The 20,824-nt window shown below is 37.7% G+C and overlaps 1 long non-coding RNA gene and 1 pseudogene across 4 annotated transcripts in view; both read right to left on the reverse strand.

Annotated features, from left to right (window-relative positions):
• LOC144297643 (uncharacterized) overlaps nt 1-20,824 on the reverse strand; it is a 160,689-nt gene that overhangs the window by 13,773 nt on the left and 126,092 nt on the right. For all 4 annotated transcript variants that reach the window (XR_013364594.1, XR_013364596.1, XR_013364597.1 and 1 more), the window contains one exon: nt 2,025-2,087. This is a non-coding gene — a long non-coding RNA (uncharacterized LOC144297643). The remainder of the gene's footprint in view (nt 1-2,024; nt 2,088-20,824) is intronic.
• LOC144297703 (small ribosomal subunit protein eS8 pseudogene) lies at nt 14,853-20,511 on the reverse strand (annotated as a pseudogene).

A 20,824-nucleotide genomic window follows, 5' to 3' on the forward strand; every position in this document is an offset into this window, starting at 1 on the left:
AGATGTGCAAATCTTTTTTTTTTAAGATTTTATTTATTTATTCATGAGAGACACAGAGAGAGGCAGAGACACAGGCAGAGGGAGATGCCGGCTCCCTGTGGAGAGCCTGATGAGGGACTCAATCCCTGGACCCCACAATCACACCCTGAGCAGAAGGCAGACACTCAACCACTAAGACACCCAGGTGCCCCCAAAAAGATGTGTGATTCTTAAACCATCATTCTAAAAGAAAGGAAAACAGAGATCAGTACAAAGAAAAAAGTCAGAAACAAATATTGGTGCAAGTGCTTATTCTAAATAAGTTCTGCTTACATTCCTTGTAAAATTATGGTTATCAGGAACCAGCAGATTTTGACTGATGGCTTTTATTCTATTTAAGTCCAAAAGAGCCTACTGAGTGTCACAAAAGTGCAGTTTTTTTCTTACTAAGTCAAGACATGATGTATTTGGAACAAATGTATCCTTATAATATAGCAGCTGACTTCAGTTTTATTTAAGGGAATCAATAGTTAGGCAAAATTTAAAAGAGCTGACCAGTACCAAGCAAGAAAAACTCAAAGACTAAATGCTCTCAAGAGCCCACTGCAGAGTAAGATTTGTTTTAAATGAATGTCATGTCTTGGTTCAGATTTCTCAGTTTGGGGTTCTATGACAGCTGATGATACTACTTCATCCTTTTTAAGTCCTCATTATATTTTTTAATCATCTCTCACACATTTTATTTTGACAAGTAAACTCTAGGTCCCCTGTGTCTTTTCAGAGAAGGTACTCTCAAGAAGGTTATGAGAAGGCTGGTTGGGAGGGCAAAACACTTCCTGATAAAAACTGTTTCTAAGAGATATAAATAGAAGCTTTTCCAGGACTGTAGTCTGATGCTATATTGGGAATCATGTAACATTTACAATATGCTTCCATGTGAGACAACCTTGTGCTAAAATGTTACTAAAAGAGACAGTACCTTTGGAGTTTACCATATGTGATATTCAAAAGCAGTGGTAAATCCAATCTCCTACCTTAATCCCCACTTGTTATTATAGTAAGGAGCCTCCCGGTTTTCTGCTGTGTCCAAGTAGCATGGTATTTTGCCCTTTAGAAGTAGATAGTGGAAATTCCTCTCAAAATTCCATTTACTTCATCTGTAGCTACTAATAAAAATTTAAATTTTTAAAAATAGAGGATAAAATGTTACATTTGAGCTTTTTGAGTGGATGAATTACATTTAATTCAAAAAAGAGAAAGAGAATTCATTGAATATAACCATGCAATGACCTAAAAACAGTCATGAAGAGCTAATAAGAATGCCTAAAATTCCAAATGTGGACACTAATAATTACACATGACAGTTTAATAAACTATATGATAGTTTACTCACTGCTTTCCTAAGGAAACTTTACATTTCAGTATCTTAGGGTTTTGTTTTTTTTTTTGGCATTTTAAATTATGATTGACATTTTTGGCAATTCCTAGGAGGAAATCTTATAATTCTTATGAAAAACATATACGCATGATTAAAACGTTTGTGAAGGGACCCCTGGGTGGCTCAGCGGTTGACTATCTGCCTTAGGCTCAAGGCATGATCCAGGGGTCCTGGGATCAAGTTCCGCATCAGGCTCCCCATAGGGAGCTTGCTTCTCCCTCTGCCTATGCCTTTGTCTCTATTTCTGTGTCTCTCATGAATAAATAAATAAAATCTTTAAAATAAAATAAAATGTTTGTGAAACTTTGTAATTAAAATAGTCTTATGAGCTAGGGTATTGATGTCACTTTGGCCATATTTCCCTAACACTCAATTTTATCATATGTTTTGGAGTTACAGGTGTCCTTCTTAATTTGAAGATGAAGAAAAAAGTAGGAAAATGATGCCACATGTAATTCAGGGTATCAATGATAAACATAGGATTATAAACAAGATTCTTCTCAAAGACATCAAAGAGGTTACAAGATACCCCAGAATTTGTTGGAATAAGATCTAGAAGAAAACAAGAAGTCGGACATATAAGCAAAGGCACTCAAAGCATACTTACCCTACGAGTATAGTGGCCATTCCAGTTGAAAGGTTAAGCAGTGCTTTTGGTGGTCTTGTGGAACTGGGGAAACAGAAGTCAAAATCAAGAACTTTTTAAGAGAGGGGACATTAATAATTTACCCACTACAAAGAACTGTATCTATAAAATAATCTGGAAGTAAAAAAGCCCTCTCTTGAACATGCACCTAAACACTGCACCATCTGTTGGAGGGTCAAGGAGCTCAACACTTAAACTTCATTTAAAGTGGTTCTGGACTGGTAGGTAAAAAAGCAAAGGGAAATCCTCTATGAAAAATGATACCATATGAAAAGCATCAGAAAATTTTTCTGAACAATTTTTCTTACACTGTTTTCTTGTAAAAAGGATGTTCAAAACCTAGGCACTTAGCTACTTTCAAATATACAACACAGTATTATTAAGCATAGTCACTTCACTGTACATCCCATGACTTACTCATTTTATAATTGGGAATTTATATGTTTGGACCCATTTTACCCACCTCACCTATTCCCTCACATCCCCCTTCAGGCAACTACAAATCTGTCCTGTATATCTATAAGCTCATTTCTTTATTTTTTTTTTTAGACTCTACATATAAGTAGAGTCATACAGTATTTATCTTATTCTGACATTTCATTTAGCATATAGTCCTCAAGTCCTAAGTTGTCCAAATACCAAGATATTATTTTTATGGCTGAATAATATTCTATTATACAAAATATTAGCTTCTTTATCCATTCACTCATCAATGTACATTTGTTATTTCCATGTCTTGGCCATTGTAAATAATGCATAATAAACCTGGGGGTGCATATATCTTTTTAAATTAAAAAAAGAAGCAAAACACAAAAAAGAAGCAAAACAAACAACATAACTTAATGGAATTATCAACCTCAAATGATAAAACAATTGTACTTAAAATGCCCACAAAAGTGAACACCAAGTTTAACATTTTGGGTAGGGGAGTAGAAAATATAAAACATGATATGGCAGAGAGCACACCTGGATGACTTAGTTCATTAAGTGTCCAGCTCTTGATTTCAGCTCAGATCATGATCTCAGGGTCATGAGATTGAGCCCCACACTGAGGTGGGGGGGGAGTCCATGCTCAGCATGGAGCCTGCTTAAGATTCTCTCTCTCCCTTTCCCTCTGACCTTCCCTCCCCTGCTCACATGCATGTGCTCTCTCTCTCTCTCTCAAAAAAAAAAAAAAAAAAAAAAAGTGACATGGCAGATATGAGACAAAACTGAATACAAATTCATTAACTGAAAAATGTAACATGAAATTTTATGAATTGGTAATAGGAATTAGCTATGATTGAAAAAGAATTAGTGAACTAAAGATAAGGCAGTCTTGCCTAACCAGAAAGCCCAGCCAAAGAACCCAGGCAACCATGGAGCCCCTTGTACAGCCATAGTTGGGCAGTAAACCAAACCAGCAGTCCTGTCCAACTACTAAGTATAGCTCCTGGCCCTACATAACCAAAGAGCCTGAACGATGACCCTGGGTAATGCAGAACCTAGTCTATGGCCCTGGCCCTGACTGCTAAACATAGCCTGTGGTCTCACCAAGGCAGGGAGCTCAACCAGTAACCTTGCCCAACTGCAGAGCATAGCCACTGACAAGGAAACATGGAAAGCAACTCTATCTGACCACAGAGCACTGTCTCTCTCTCCACTCAACCATGAGACACAGCTGGAGCCCCCTTTTGACCAGAGAGCCCAGCCAGCAACCTTGCCTTACAGTGGAGTCTTGCTAGTGGCTTACTGGATGGCAAAGTTCAACTTATAGCCCTGCCTAACTTCAGGACATAGCCTATGGCCTTGCCTGATCACAGGGAGGCTTCATCCAACTGTGAAGCTCTGCCTGAAGCCCTGAGTGTCCAGTCAGTAGCATCATCTGGTAGGGAAGCACAGCATGAAAACCCATGTGACCAGGAGCAATTGTTAAGCCTGGCCCGTAAACCTGTCCAGTTGTGGAGTCCAACCAGTGGTACCACTCTGACAGGGAACACAGGCTGTGACCTTACCTGATCAGAAGTAATTGCAGAGTCCAGCTAGTGGCCCCACCTGATTGCAGAGTATAGACAGCAGCCTTGACCAGTAGGGGAGCCCACCCACTGGCACTGCTTGAACACAGAGTCCAGTCAGTTGCACTTCCATCCCAACCTCAGAACACGGGCAGTCGCCTTACCCAAATAAAAACCCCAATAGCAAGCCCTGCCTGCCCAAGGATAGTACCAGCTAACCTGTTCAGTAATCAAGCTGAGCTCACTGGTGAAGGTTTTCCCCTGCCAACGTGAACTTGTCAAGTCTGGAAGAAGAGACAACTTACTCAAACATGCAGATACCAAGGCGCAGAATCAAGGATCACAAAGAATCAAATAAACATGACACCACCGAAGAAAAGTAATAAAACTCCAATAATAGACCCTAAAAAATGCAGATCTATGAAATGTCTAAGACTTTAGAATAATCCTCTTAAAGAAGTTCAGTGAACACAGAGACAACTAAACAAAATTAGGAGACAAAATGCATGAACAAAATAAGAAGCTCAACAAAGAAACAGGAGCCATGAAACAAACAATAAAATCTTAGAGCCAAAGAATACAAATGCTGAACTACAGAATTCAAAAGACAGTTTCATCAGCAGAATCAACCAAATAGAAGAACAAACAAATAATGAACCAGAAAATAGGTCATTTAAAATTATCCAGGGAGGGTATCCCTGAGTGGCTTGGAGGCTTGGCACCTGCCTTTGGCCTAGCGCGTGGTTTTGGGGTCCCTGGATCGAGTCCCACTTTGAGCTCTCTGCATGGAGCCTGCTTCTCCCTCTGCCTGTGTCTCTGCCTCTCTCTCTCTCTCCCTCTCTCTCTCTGTGTCTTTCCTGAATAAATAAATAAAATATTTTTTAAATTATCCAGAGAGAAGAAAAAAAAGAGTGAAGAAAGCCTACAATACCTCTTTGGGATACCATTTTAAAAAGCACTATATGCATTATGTGACTTCCAGAAGGAGAAAAGGAAGAGAAAGGGACAAAATGTATACTTAAAGGAATAATGGCTGAAAACTTCCCAAACTTGGGGAGAGAGAGAGAGACGGACATCCAGATTCATGAGGCCCAAAGGATTTCAAAAGAAACTCCAAAAGGGCTATACCAAGGCACATTATGATTAAATTGTCAAAACTGAAAGACTATGCCAATAAAGATATACACACATCATACACAAAAAAAGAAAGCTCTCGAATAAATGACCTAATTTTACATCTCAAGAAACTAGAGAAAGAAGAACAAACTAAGTACAAAATTAGCAGAAGGAAGAAAATAATAAAATTAGTACAGAGATCAATGAAATAGAGGATAGGAAAACAATAAAAAAGACTAACAAAACTAAGAATTGGTTCTTTGAAAAGAGAAATCAAACTGAAAAACCTTTAGCTAGACTAGTCAAGAAAGAGACAAAACTCACATAAAATTATAAATGAAAGGGGAGATGTTACAACTGATACCACAGAAATACAATGAATCATAAGAGGCTACTGTGAACAACTACGTACACCAACAAACTGTACAACCTAGAAGAAATAGACAAATTCCTAGAAATAGGAATTTGATAAAACCTATCAATGAATCAGAAAGAAACAGAAAATCTGAACAGGTCAATAGTGTACAAGAAGATTAAATAAGTAATCAAAACTTCCCAATTAAAAAAAAAAAAAGCCAAGAATCAGATGGTTTCACTGGTGAATTTAGCCAAACATTTAAGGAAGAATTAATGCCAATTCTTCTCAAATTCTTCCAAAATGTTGAGGTGCAGGGAACATTCCTAAACTAATTTTATGATTCAACACTGATACCCTGATTCCAAACCATATAAGAACACTATAAGAAAACTATAGACCATATTGTTAGTGAATATTGATGCAAAAATTCTCAAAAAAAAATCCCAAACTATCAAATCACATTCAACAGCACGTTAAAAAGTTCATATGCCATGATCAAGTGGGATTCATACCTGGAATAGAAGGATGGTTTAACATATGCAAATCAATAAATGTGATACATCACAGTAACAGAATGAATAATAAAAATCACATAATTATCTCAAATGATGTAGGGAAAGCATTTGACAAAATTCAATATCCATTCATGGCAAATAGCTTAACAAATTGGGTATAGAAGGAACAAATTTTAATAAAATAAAAGTCCTATATGATAAGCCCATTGCTAACATCACACTCAGTGATGAAAGGTTGAAAGTTTTCCCTCTAATATCAGGAATGAGACAAGGTGCCTACTTCCACCACTCCTATTCACCGTAGAACTGGAAGTCCTAGCCAGAGCAATTAGACAAAGCAATGAAATAAATGGCACCAAAATCAAAAGAAAAAAAAATCAAAAGCATCTTATTGCAGATGACATCATCATATAAATGATATATAGAGAGAATTATATAATTTTCAATATGTATACACACAGAAAGAGATAGAGATAATTCTAAAGACTCCACCAAAAAACTGTATCATTGCAGAACTCAAAATCAAAAATCAGTTCTGTCTATACACTAACAATGAACTACTGAAAAAGAAAGAAAAAAATCCCATTTACAATAGCATCTAAACAATAAAATACATAGAAATAAATGTAAGCAGGGAAGTGAAAGATCTGTAAACTGAAAACTATAAAACTTTGATGAAAGAGATTGAGGAAGACACAAATAGAAAAAAATAAATCTTTGTTAAAATATATACTGTTAAAACATCCATACTAACCAAAGCCATGTATAGATTCAATTCAATCTCCATTATGGTTTCAATGGCATATTTTCACATAAAGAAAAAACACAGTTCTAAAATTCACATGGAACCACATGAAGCTCAGAATAGCCAAAGCAATCCTGAGAAAGAGGAACAATACTGGAAGCATCACACTTCCTGATTTCAAACTATATTACAAAGCTATAGTAAATCAAAACAGTATGTTATCAGCACAAAAATGGACATATAGACCAATGGAAGAGCCCAGAAAAAAAACCCATGTATATATATATATGGTCAACTAATATTTGACAAGAGAGCCAAGAATACACAATGGAGAAAAGATAGTCTCAATAAATGGTGGGGGAAAAACTAGATATTCACATACTAAAGAATGAGATTGAACTTACACTGCTCACAAAAATTAACTTTAATGGAATAAAAACTTATATGTAAGACATGAAATCACAAAACTCATAGGAGAAAACATAGAAGAAAGTTCCTTGGCCTTACCAATAATTTTTTGGACATGACACCAAAAGCACAAGCAACAAAAGCAGAAATAAACAAGTGGGGCTGCATCAAACTAAAAGTTTCTGTAAAGCAAAAGAAATGATCAATAAAATGAAAAGGCAACCTAAGAAATGGGAGAAAAATATTCATAAACTATACATCCAAAAAGGGGTTAATATCCAAATATATAAAGGATTCAACTCAATAGCAAAAATATAAAAACAAATAACTTAAAAATGGGCACAGGGCTTGAACAATTTTCCAAAGAAGATATTTAAATGACCAACAAGCACTTGAAAATATGCTTAACATGACTAATCATTACATAAATGCAAATCAAAACCATGCAATATCCTCTCACACCTGTTAAAATGGCTCTTGTCAACAGATAAGACATAAGTGCTGGCAAGGATATGGAAAAAAGTGCACTGCTGATAGGAATGTAAACTGGCATAGCCACTGTGGAAAACAGAATGGAAGTTCCTAAAAAAAAAGAAAAGAAAAAAAAAATAGAACTACCATATGATCCAGCAATCCCACTTCTGGGTATATATCTGAAGGAAGCAAAAATGCTGTTTTGAAAAGATACCTGCACCTCATGCTCATCACAGCATTATTTACAATAGCCAAGATGTAGGAATCACCTAAGTGCTCATCAGCACATGAATAAATAAAGAAAATGTGGTGTGAGTGTGTATGTATGGGATATTACTCAGCCATAAAAAGGAAGGAAATCCTGCCATTTCCAATACTATGGATATACCTTGAGGGCATTATGCTACATTAAATAACTCAGACAAAGACAAATACTGTATGATCTCACTTCTTTATGGAATAAAACACTGAAACAACAGAACTGTGGCTGCCCAAAGTAGGCTTGGAGGAGTGGAGGAGAAATGGGTCAAGGTGGCCACAGGGTACAAACTTCCAGTTACAAGATGAATAAGTTCTGGGGATGTAATGAACAGCATGGTAACTATAGTTAACATTCCTACATTGTATAATTGAAAATTGCTGAAAGAGATCTTAGAGGTTCTGAACACACACAAGCACACTCACAGACACACAAATGGTAACTATAGGAGGTGATGGATGTGTTAACTAACCTTACTGTGGTAATCATTTCACAATATATACATTTACAAAATCATCATGTGGTACACCTCAAACATCTAAAACATCATATGTCAATTAAATTTTCATGAAACTGGAAAACATATCACAGAGATATTTTACATTCTTTCTACTAAGTCTGTGAAATCCTGTGTGTATTTTTTTTTTAAGGTTTACTTATTTATTTGTGAGAGAGAGAGAGATCACACAAGAGAGCACAAATGAGGGGAAGGGCTGAGGGAGAGAATCTCAAGCAGATTCCCCACAGAGTGGGAGCCTGAGGCAAGGCTCGATCCTACATAAGATCATCACCTGAGCTGAAATCAAGAATCAGTCGCTCAACTGACTGAAGCACCTAGGTGCCCCTTCTGTGTGTATTTTAAACAATAGCACATCTCAATTTGTACCCACCACATTTTAATTGTTCGATAGCCACATATGGCATATGCCCAATGGGTTGCATAGCACAGGTCTCAACATTCCAAAGAGATGAGCAGATTTTGCATATCAAATAATGTAAATAATTGTAGCCAGAATGTGGACTGTGGTAGATTAAATATGACCACAAATACTTTGCAGTTCCTCCCATTAAAGAGTGGAACATATTTTCCACTCCTTGAAGCTAAGCTCTCACCTTTTGACTTGCTTTGACTCATAAAATGTAATAGAAGTGGTGTTGTATGAGTTCCAGGGCCTAATTCTCAAGAAGGCTTTTAGCGTTTTCTTCACACTCTTGGAAAATAACCCTGCCTTTTGAGGCAACCTGGAAGCAACTACTGAAAGATGAGAGATTTCACTGATCATTGATCATGGGCAATGGCCAACACTAAGTCTCCAGACATGTGATCGAGGCGACCTTAGACACCCTCTCCTCCCCAATCAAGCCACCTGATGACTGCTGTTGCAGAGCTAACCCCAGGTGAGATCAGAACTGCCTCCCTTACCCAGCTATCTTTAGCCCACCCTGCCATTGAGATTCTCCAAACAGCCCTCTTCACTATTATTGGCATTTACATGGCAAAGACACATCTGTGAGGATAGATGTGCCACTAGACAGAGGCATTCAACCTCTCTACTCTCAGATTTACAATCCTAAGTTTAATAAGATATATCATAATAGTCCTTTTGTCAATTTTTTCTAAGACCTCTGGTTCTCCTTTCCTCACCAACTATTTCCTCCTGCGTAGTTTAGCAATCTTAGCTTATACAGTGGTAGGGTAGACAGCTGTGTCTGTACAATCACTTCTCCCAATATTTTCCCATCTTACAGCTCCTCAGTGAGAGCCTCTTTTTGGACAGTGTCTATCTAGCTAGAATGAGGTGCATCACAGGTCCAAAGTACAAATGAGAAGGAGAAGAATGGGAAATATATCATTTATTTGCACATCATCCTATCACATTTATCTGTCCAAATAAATAGCAAAATATGGTCAGTAAATTAGCTTATAATTCTTACATACACTGCCACACTTGGCACAGAGTTAAATGTATAATAGATACCAAATTGGTCATTGAAATTGTTGACTGAGACAGTAAGTCCATCCAGATAGAGTTTACACCCTTTACATGTTTGGTGTTTCTCTCCTCCAGAGGAAGGTTTTACCTCTGATCCTTTTGAAGTCAATAGGTGTCTTTCTCTAAACAGCTACATAGATGACTAGTGCCTACTAGATAATTTTCTGCTTGGAGATAAATGGAGAAGAAGATAAGGGAGAGGGAAAGAGTGAGTTCTTGTGCACTTCACATCTGTAAAAGCATATTCTTAGTTTCATTCTGACTGGAAATAGAGAATCGGGCCTAGCAGTTCTTAATCTATAAATTTTTGGCACTTTGGTTAATTCAGTGGCATGATAACCATAGTTCATAATGTCCTTCAATTAAATAGATTTATTTAAAGATGTATTTATTTTAGAGAGAGAGTGAGTTGGGGGAGGGGCAAAGGAAGAGGGAAAGAATCCTCAAGCAGACTCCCAGCTAAGCACAGAGCCCCACATGGGGCCCAACCCCAGAACCTTGAGATCATGACTGAGCTGAAATCAAGAGTTAGACGCTTAACTGACTGAGGTACCAAGGTGCCTCTCAATCAAATAGATTTTATAGCTTGCTGGTTTTCTAAAATGTCCTTATAAATGATTCTTTTATTGTTATTATTATAAGACAGTGTGATTATATTGATATTGATATGATATATGTGGGAATCAGTGTAAGATTCTGGAGTTTTGATCTAGCATGAAACATAAATCAGATATCATCCATTACGTGAATGAATAAAATAGGAATTCTTCACTCACTCTCCAAGTTATCAGTGTAATTAGCAGATGTCAAAAACTCAGATTTATCTCAAGAGCAGCATTTTTTTTCAAAATCCAAATCATAAACTATTTATCTCTTTCAGATGTTTAATTTAAACTTCAAGTAATAAAAATACTTTTGGAAAGAGATTAAAATAAATATATATTTTCTATACATGCGTATGTCAAAGTTTACAAAGTAAGGAAAACCCGTTATGCAACTCTTGAGAGACAAGAAGTAGAACAGCATTGGTAAATATGGGAGACATTTAGAAGTTTCAAAAAAAATTTTGACTAAACCTTTGTGCTTTTGGAGTGCTAATTTCAAAGTCTGATTAACTATTGACTTTCACTATTACACTATTCGCTTCACCTAATAAGTTACTATTTCCCCAAAACCAACACTTGAAGTACATGAGTATCTAATAACCAACTATTCAATGCAAATGACACTATTGCATTGTGTTGCTTCTCAGAAACTAACTCTCAAGTTAGTTTCTAAGAAAAAGTTTGTTCCTTTTTAAAAATATTTCTAATCCAAAAAGGACATGAAAAGAAAATGATCCTTAGTGTGAGTTTTGTCCTCCCTGCTCAGTTATTTTCTTTCTGAATCTAGATATTTCATTTCAGCAAACCAGGTAGTTTCATCATTATACTAGATTTTGATGTCAAATAAAACTGGATTTCATGGAACCAGTGACTATGAACAGGCACAATAAAGCTCTTGCAAATAACAAAATATAAATCATGAACATAGTTATCCTGTCTTTAAATAGTGAATCATTTACTAAATCTATATTTTTATTTCAAATATTCTGATTCAAAATTTATTATATTAGTAATTTTGTTGAAAAAATGTATTGAGCCAAGTCTTCCTTGGTGCCAAAGTCACTCTCCAATAGTAAACATAACGGTTCCAGAAAGCAGAGTTCCAGTAGCTTGAGAGAGTTAACGCTTCTCTTGAAGGATTAACTTAAATCCAAAGAAAATACAAGCCCATAAATGTAGAGATTTTCATTAAATGGAAATTAAGAGGAGCACTTTGGAGGACTGGTACTGAGGAAACTAGGCTAAGAAATATCTTTTCAGTTGGAAAGAATAATAACCATGTAAAAACTACTAAAGGCTATTTAAACACAAATATTTTATGATGTCTGTTTGGCCATAGTATTTGGAAAATTTAAGAACACTGAAGATTGTTAAAATACACAATATGCAAACCTTTAAATACACATATGTATGTTTTCCCTCAGACACTAGAAGCAAACAGAATTTCCCCCCTAGGTCCAGGTATCTATGCCCATACAAAATACCTTCAAGCCAACTTTCCTTCTTGGCTCAGAATCTCATGTATGGTTTGCATGATGTTAACAAAATTAATTACTCAACCTGCGATCAGGATGCCAACCAACCTCATGTCCTCAGGGACCTTGTTTTATCTGTTACAGACTCTTTCTCCAGTATCAACATCTTTATTTACCCAGTCAGATTGGCACCCTTAATTGTTCCCTCTCTGCAGTGCGACAGAAGCTCTACAAGAGTGGCGGCTATGTTCCCAATGCCTAGGCAATTTCTCCAGGATCTACTTCCTACAGCTTGCTTCAGTGCTTTTCATGACTGTTTTATTTACTCTGTTTTTATCTTATTGCCTTAAACCAGGAGTCTCCTTTAGATTCATTAAAGTTGAAAAATCTGCCTGCATTTGATTTTCTCTCTCGTCTCGGAGGACTCTTTCCTCTGTTCTGCAGCCCAGAGGCCAGCCCTGCCCATCCCTCACCCTGCTGGCTGCTTCCTAGTTCTTGCACTCACCTCATGGCCTGGCCTTAGCTGGCCTCTATTTATCCACATATGGACTTAGCCCAAAATGAATCTCTTTTTACAGCTTTTAAACACATGCAGATCGGCCCTATCTAAAAAAACCTTTCATTACCTTTCCCAAATCCTTCTAGAGCCCTAATTCTTCTCTCTCCTTCCCTTTTCTTGGCCAAGCTCCTTGTAAACATAACCTACCCTCAGCTTCTACTTCCTGACCTCACAATCATTGGGATACTGGCGTCTCTTCCCAGCAGCATATTGAATTCTCTCCTGCTGAGAATTTCATTGACTTAATTACTAGCTCCAATGGATACTCTTCTGAATTTCAGTTCCGCGTTTTGTGGCCGAAGACTCAACATACCATTCCTTTTTTTTTGGAATTCTCTCCTATGATATGTATGGTACTTCTTTCTTCTGGCTTCCTGTGGGGGAACAATGGCATTAAGTACTAAGGAAACTGATCTCAAACATGCATAAAAGCATGGAATATGCATCTGCCTATGACTTATAACAGCTAACTTCTCAGTAGTAGCACATATTGGTACAAGGCTTCACAAAATTGCCTACCCATGCTGCCTCTTGGTCATTAATATCTATTCGTTCAATGAGGGTGTCAGGAATTCTCTCAAGTTAGTTCTAATTTTTGAGGACCAAGAAGCTGGCCTGGGGTCTAAGTTAGACTAACAGCCCTTAGCAGACAAGTCATATCAGAGCCTAATGCTTCTCGACCTAGGAGGTCACCTATTTAGAACTGGGATTCTTCTGCACTTGAGGCATACATGGTTCCCTAAACTTAACTGATGGAAAAAGAAAAAAAAAAAAGAATGAGAGGTGAAAAGTGGGACAGAGTCAATTCTTTGCTTCCACTGAAGTTCTCAGAGTGATTGCTGAGACTAAGGGCTAAAAGCTGGCTAGAGGGTAAGGAGATGGTTCGAAAAACACAGTGGTGCCCCTACAACAATATAGTGGCAGGGTAAGTGTGGGTCTGCTTTACCCTGCTGCAGAAGTTTCTTACAGTTCAGCAAATAGTTATTGGGTGTCCATTATGTCCCAGGTTTTCTTTGGGGCAATGGCAACACAAGGATGAGGAAACACACCTTTTATTCTCAAGGAGCAGCAATTTAGCAGACACTTCCATTAGGTGGGCATGAAAAATATGGTAAAACACCAGGAATCCTTCTCTCATCTAGAGTATTCTCTTCCTCTTCCTCTGCTATATTCCCCAACCAATGAAGACGGAATTTCAAATTTTGCCCCCAGTCCCGTTATAGTCCTATTCATACCTACACTTCTGAGCTCCCATAATGACACCTTGGATGAAGAATTTATTACTATCTTCCGTTTGTCAAAGGAATTTCATTACCAGTAAGTTTATTCTAAGAGATATCAATATACCTCCTACATTACTCTCTAAGATATGCTGCTTCTGTTGGATGAAACATTGGCAAGATCTTTTGGCTCATCGCATGTTATCCACATTTCTGTTCTTTCCTAAGTATTCCTACTGCTTTGGGATTTCAGTTATTAAGAGGACAATCAAATTGAATCAAAACAATTATGCAATAATATGCATGCCAAGGTTTCCTGGCACCTCTTACCAGAAACTCTACAGTGTGAGAGTGCATTCCCCAAATATTTTATTTACATTCAACTTGTCCCAAGGTATTGCACTAAGAATAGGAATGAATATATAGCCTGTTTGTTCAAAGAAGTAAGCCACATAGCCAAATTTGTACTGGTTAATGTTGTCTCCCTCATGAATAGAGAATATGGAATTGAAAAATGACTAGCATGGAGGACAGAATGACTCAGAAATCTAAGAATAGCCAAATCATGTGAAAAGACGCAAAAGCTGCTTCAAAATGAACTGCATCTGCCTGACTCACAGACCCAGCAAATTACAATATTTAAATCTATGCAGAATAGCCCTTCACCGGCATTTTAATGGCATATTTAACTTTGTGTTGGTATGGGTTTGCCTTCTTACTGTGAGATAGTTTATTAGTTCAAAGGTGTATTCTGGCTCAAAAAAAAAATATCAATCCAGTTTGTTCTGTTTCTTTGAGATTATAAATTAATAAATTAGGCTGTTTGGAATCATTTTAAGAATAAATTTGAAACTGCATTTTGAATAAACCACATGCTCTTCAGAAGTCGAGGAGACACCAACCACCAAAGCCCTGAGAAAGGAAGATAAGATGAGAGCATAAGACCCCATGGGAGGTCCCATGTTGCCGTAGGTAAGCTCCTTATCTAGGATTCGGGGACTAATCAGACCCCCTAAATACAGTGTTTCCTCTGCATTAGTATTATAAGTCACTTTCTTGGGATTTAATTAGGAACAGAACTGAGAGTAGTCTGAGAGGGCATGTTCTTTGCTGTTCTCATCACCATACTCATCTCTAATAAACTGTCAAGGAAGAAATTCAGAACGAAGGAATTCAATGGAACTGAGTATCATCCTGCATTAGATACCTTGGTCAGGCATCATTACCAACACACTGTACCCTCTGAAGGTCCCACGCTTTGATCAGTAAACAGACCTATATCCTGAATCCTTTCCATGAAAGTCTTTGCATCCCCTTGCTTTAATTAAAATCTGGGTCTCATCCTAGGCTCAGCCTTCCCTGCAGCCCTTTCAAGTGGTGGTTGCTCTTGCAAGTGGTGTAGGTTGCTTCCCCATCCCACTGCCATTTCCACACTGTCCCTTCACCAGGGAACCCCTGTTTCTTCTAGTTTCATGTCATCTGGAGAGAATACCCAATCCCCTTCATTCCTGCTGTGATGACCCATGTTTTGTTTAATGCTCTGCCCTTGGGAGTGTTGACATTTCAAATAATTTTTGATCAAACACCTCCTATTTTCATTTTGCACTGGGTCTCACAAATGATGTAGCTTGTCCTATTCCTATAGGTAGTCTTGCCCTTTCAAATTAACTCTACACTAACAACTCAAACCATTTTTTAAGATAATATATTTATTTATTCATAAGAGACACACAGAGAGAGGCAGAGACATCGGCAGAGGGAGAAGGCTCCCTGCAGGAGCCCAAAGCAGACTCGATCCCAGGACCTCAGGATCACGATCTGAGCCAAAGGCAGACGTTCGACCACTGAACCAACCAGGCACTCCCAAACTATTTTTTATTTTATTTTATTTTATTTTATTTTATTTTATTTTATTTTATTTATTTTATTTTATTATTTTATTTTGAGACAGACAGAGAAAGACCACACAAGCACCTGCAAGGAGAGGAAGGAGGAGGGAGGGCAAGCAGACTCCCTGTTTAGCAGGGAGCCTGACTTAGAACTAGATCCTAGGACCCTCATATCACAACTGGAACTGAAACCAAGAATTGGAGGCTAACCAGACTAAGCCATTCAGGTGCCCCCAGGCTATTATTTTTTTTTTTAATTTTTTTTTAATTTTTTTATTTATTTATGACAGTCACAGAGAGAGAGAGAGAGAGAGGCAGAGACACAGGCAGAGGGAGAAGCAGGCTCCATGCACCGGGAGCCCGACGTGGGACTCGATCCCCAGGCTATTATTTTTATTAGGTGAATCAGAATGCTCCCTTGGTTGAAACACACTGATGGCTTTTCATTGCATTGAGAATCAAATTGTCCCTCATATCATGGTCTACAAAGCCCTGCCTGGTTGGGCTACAAGACTCCCTCCCCCAGTTCAATAATCCCGTTCACTGAAGTTGTGGGCACACTGCCATCTTTCAGATTGTTGTACATACTTGCTTCTCTTACTCAGACACTTTACACATGTAGTTTCCTTCCTCTGCAGTACTCTTTCCCACATTACAACCTTCTCATACCTCAAGATTTAACTTCCTGGGGGTTCCCTGGGTGGCTCAGCGGTTTAGCGCCTGCCTTTGGCCCAGGGCACGACCCTGGAGTCACAGGATCGAGTCCCACGTCAGGCTCCCGGCATGGAGCCTGCTTCTCCCTCTGCCTGTGTCTCTGCCTCTCTCTCTCTCTCTCTCTCTCTCTCTATCATAAATAAATAAATAAATCTTAAAAAAAAAAAAAAGATTTAGCTTGCTGTGCTTATTGCCAGAACAACCCCCAAATCTCAGTGGCTTATTAAAAAAAGCTTTACTCCTCCATCATAACACAGTCTGATCAGCTGGTTTCTACAGCCAGACTTCCTAATGAGGATTCAGGGGCCCTTTTCAATAGGGTGGCTTCATCACTTTCCAAGGCCTTAGATTCCTTTGCTGGATTGGCTCTGCCCAGCAGGAAGATGAAGGAGGCATGTATGGAGCATCACAGCAGAGGTTTATCACCAGGTCTCAAAGAGGAGTTTGCCAATCTTGCCCATATACCAGTGACTCCATGAATTTATAAAAGAGCCTGGGAAATATTGTTTAAGTCTATGCCCAGAAAGGAAAGGAAATGGGTTTGAGTGCATGTTAGTATCTTGGCCACTGTCTTCTACTCAGAGAGTCTCTGATTCTTAATCACAAACAGCTCACCTCTATTTTACTCTACTCTTGTAAATACTCTTGTAATTTTTCTTACCTCAATTTGTTGGTTTATTTACTTTTTAATTTTTTTAAGATTTTATTTATGTATTCATGAAAGACACACAGAGAGAGGCAGAGACATAGGCAGAGTGAGAAGCAGGCTTCCCACAGGGAACCCCATGCAGGACTTGATCCCTGGACCTGGGGATCACACCCTGAGCCGAAGGCAGATGCTCAACCACTGAGCCACCCAGGCATCCCAGTTGATTTATTTTTTGCCTTTTATTTGTTTAGACTTTCTTATCTACTAGAATGCAAATGCCTTGTGGGCAGAGATTTTACCAATCTTTTTCACTGTTATATCCTCAGGGCTTAGAGCAGTACCAAGGATATGGTAAATACTTAATTAAAAAAAAAAAAACTCTGTTGACTAATTTAATGAGTACAAGAAAAATATGTCTTGTTCCCCCTTGCTGCTAATATTGGTAACTATTCTTGTCTGTCATACAGGAATGATAGAATGGCAAGGTTCCCTACTCCTGCTGAGATTACCGGTGCTTTTAAAAGCAGGACATGTTTAGAAATAAATGTTCTGGAATCAGACTCCCTCAGTTCAAACCCCAAGGTTACTGCTTATTAGCTATGAAATCTTGAGTGACCTACTCAATCTCTCTAAGCCCTGATTTCCTCTTCTGTTAAAAAATATAATAGTAAAATTTATATATATATATATAATATCCACATCCCAGGATTATTGTAAGATAAATGAGATAATATATGTAAAGTACTTAGTAGCACGCTATGGTTAATGGCTCAATAAAAGTAAGTATGATTATTATTATTTAGCACCACATACCAAATGGCTGGTCCAATACATTGCACAAGCAAGCACTCAATATATATTGGTTGAATAAATGAACAAATGAATAAAGGAAAACCTTCTCTCATAGCTATTGACTCCAGTAAAAACGAGTGATCTTTACTGGACCTTCAGTCCATGAAAGCCCTTAGTTGCTAATGTTCAGCTCTTGGAAGGTGCTTTTATGCATAACAATAGTGTACAAGCCCTAGGAAACACCCAATGTTTTGAAAACTATCTGGCAATGTGTGGAAACTTGAACAAGAGCAGCAGATCTCATTCTCTTCCCTCACAATTTTTTTAAGTTTATTTTTTTTCCAGTTTTGAGATATAATTGACATACCTCACTGCATAAGTTTAAGCTATACACCATACTGGTTTGATTTACATATATTATGAAATGATCACTACAGTTATTTAGTTAGCATTTATCATCTCATGCAAATACAATGAAAAGAGAAAGCAAAAAAAAATTTTTTTCCTTGTGATGAGAACTCAGAATTTACTCTTTGTAGCTTTCACATACATATGTCATAAACCTGTTAACCATAGTCATCATGCTATACATTTCAACCTGAGCACTTACTTATCTTAACTGGAAGTTTAAACTTTTTGACCACCTTCCTCCAATTTCCCTCCTCTTACCCCCTGCCTCTGGTAAACACAAATCTGATCTCTTTTTCTAGTTGTTTTTTTTGTTTTTGTTTGCTTGCTTTTAGATTACACATGTAAATAAGATCATATGATATTTGTCTTTCTCTTTCTGACCTATTTCATTTTAGCATAATGCCCTCCATGTCCATTCATGTTGCCTCAAATGGCAGAATTTTTCATTTTTTATGGCTGAATATTGTACACACACACGCACAGACACACACAGAAACACCACAACTTCTTTATCCATTCATCTGTGAATGGACACTTAGGTTGTTTCCATTTCTTGGCTACCGCAAATAACACTGCTATAAACATGGGAGTACAGATATCTTTTCAAGTTACTGTTTTCATTTCCTTTGGATATATGCCCATAAGTAGAATTACCAGATCATATGATAGCCTTATTTCTAATTTTTTGAGGATCCTCCATTCTGTTTTTCATAGTAGCTGCACCAGTTTACAATCGCATCAACAATGCAAAAATGTTTCCTTTTCTCCACATCCTTGCCAGCATTTATTTGTCTTTTTCATAGTGACCAATGGGCATAAGGTAATATCTTGTTGTGGTTTTGATTTTCATTTCCTTAATAACCAGAGATGTTGAGCATCTTTCCTGGTACCTGTTTGCCTTTCTTATATCTTCTTTGGAGAAATGTCTATGCAGGTCTTTTGCCCATTTTTAAACTGAATTATTTGATTTTTTCTATTGAGTTGTAGAAGTTCTTTATATGTTTTGGATATTAACCCCTTATCAGATATACAGTTTGCAAATATTTTTGGCATCCCATTGTTTTTGCACTTTGATGATGATTTTTGGGGGGGAGGGGCAGCACAGAAACTTTTTATTTTGACAGAATTCCACTTGTTTATTTTTTATTTTGTTACTTATGCTATAGGTATTATATCCAAAAAAATAATTGCCAAGACTTATGTCGAGGAGCTTTTCCTGTTTTCTAGGAGTTTCATGGTTTTAGGTCTTACATTTAAGTCTTTAATCCATAATTTTAAATATATCTCTCCATTCACATCATCTGACTTTTTAATTTTTAAATCCAACTTCTTTCACATATAGAAAGTTTCTTCCTAGTGAAAGAATAATGATGAAGGAAACAAATGATCAATTAATATTAGAGCAAATTTAAATCTTAGCATTGCCATATAATTTTAAGATCATTTGAAAAAATTAATCAAAATAAGTACATGTTCATAAAAAATTTCAAATGATATAGAGGAATACAGAGTAAGAAGAACATATTCCTCCACTGTTGAATATCAGTTCCATCTCCAGAAGCAAACCTTGTTAATGATTTGATTTTTTGTTTGTTTCTAGAAATTATCTATGTATGAATAAGCGTAGGTTTGCTTGCTCTGTCATTAAAAAAAAAACAAAAAAACAAAACAGTAAACACCTTTATTATCTGAGTGAAGATAGGAGGGAGGAGGATTTGTTTGCCCTTCCTGGCTTTGATTTTCCTCAGCTAGAACTCCAGCTCCTTGCCTTCTATCACATGGCCATCTGCCCTGACATGCTGGCCTAGTCTTCTTGTGATGCACTGGGTTGGAACTTCTGCTCCAGAAGATGCTGATTTGGGCATTCTTTGCCCTTTCATCATATTTCTTCTTCATTTCTTTGATCATTTTTGTTTAAAATCTTTTCCCTCTTCAGGACTCAGCTTGGCCCAGGGGCAGTGCATAGTGGGACTCTTCCACTGTTGGGGTGGTATGCTGTCAATGAGCATGACATAGATATTCACAAGGCCTTGGTGAAGCAGTTCATTGATGGATGCTTTGTAGACAACAACGAGCCTTGTTTTGCACACACAACCCTTGGAACTCCAGAAGAAGTTCCCCACATGCAGCCTCTAGGCATAGTAGCTCTTGTTCCCTCCCCAAACTCAGACTGCGGGTGTGGGGTATTTGTATTCCAACCTCTGCTTCTTATGGTAAGACTTCCTTTTGCCCTCAGACTTGTTTGTGCCAGTTGTCCCAGGAGATGCCCATCACTCATAGCTGGCTGAAAACAAAGCTACCGCCGTGCGCTTCCCATGCCTTTTATTGCCTGTATGATATTCCAATTGGAGACAGAGAGTGTGTGTGAGAGAGAGAGAGCAAAGAAAGGGGGGAGAGACAGAGAATTGCAAGCCAACTCCTTGCTGAGCACAGAGCCTGACAAAGGGCTCAATATCTCTATTCTGAGATCATGACCTGACCTGAAACCAAGAGTCAGCCATATAATCTACTGATCCACCCAGGCCTCCCTTAAACAGGCTTTTATTGGTAGATACTAAATTGCTTCTTTTTTGTTGGCTGTTGT

This window comes from Canis aureus, chromosome 25, assembly GCF_053574225.1.
Source record: "Canis aureus isolate CA01 chromosome 25, VMU_Caureus_v.1.0, whole genome shotgun sequence".
Lineage (NCBI taxonomy): Eukaryota > Metazoa > Chordata > Mammalia > Carnivora > Canidae > Canis > Canis aureus.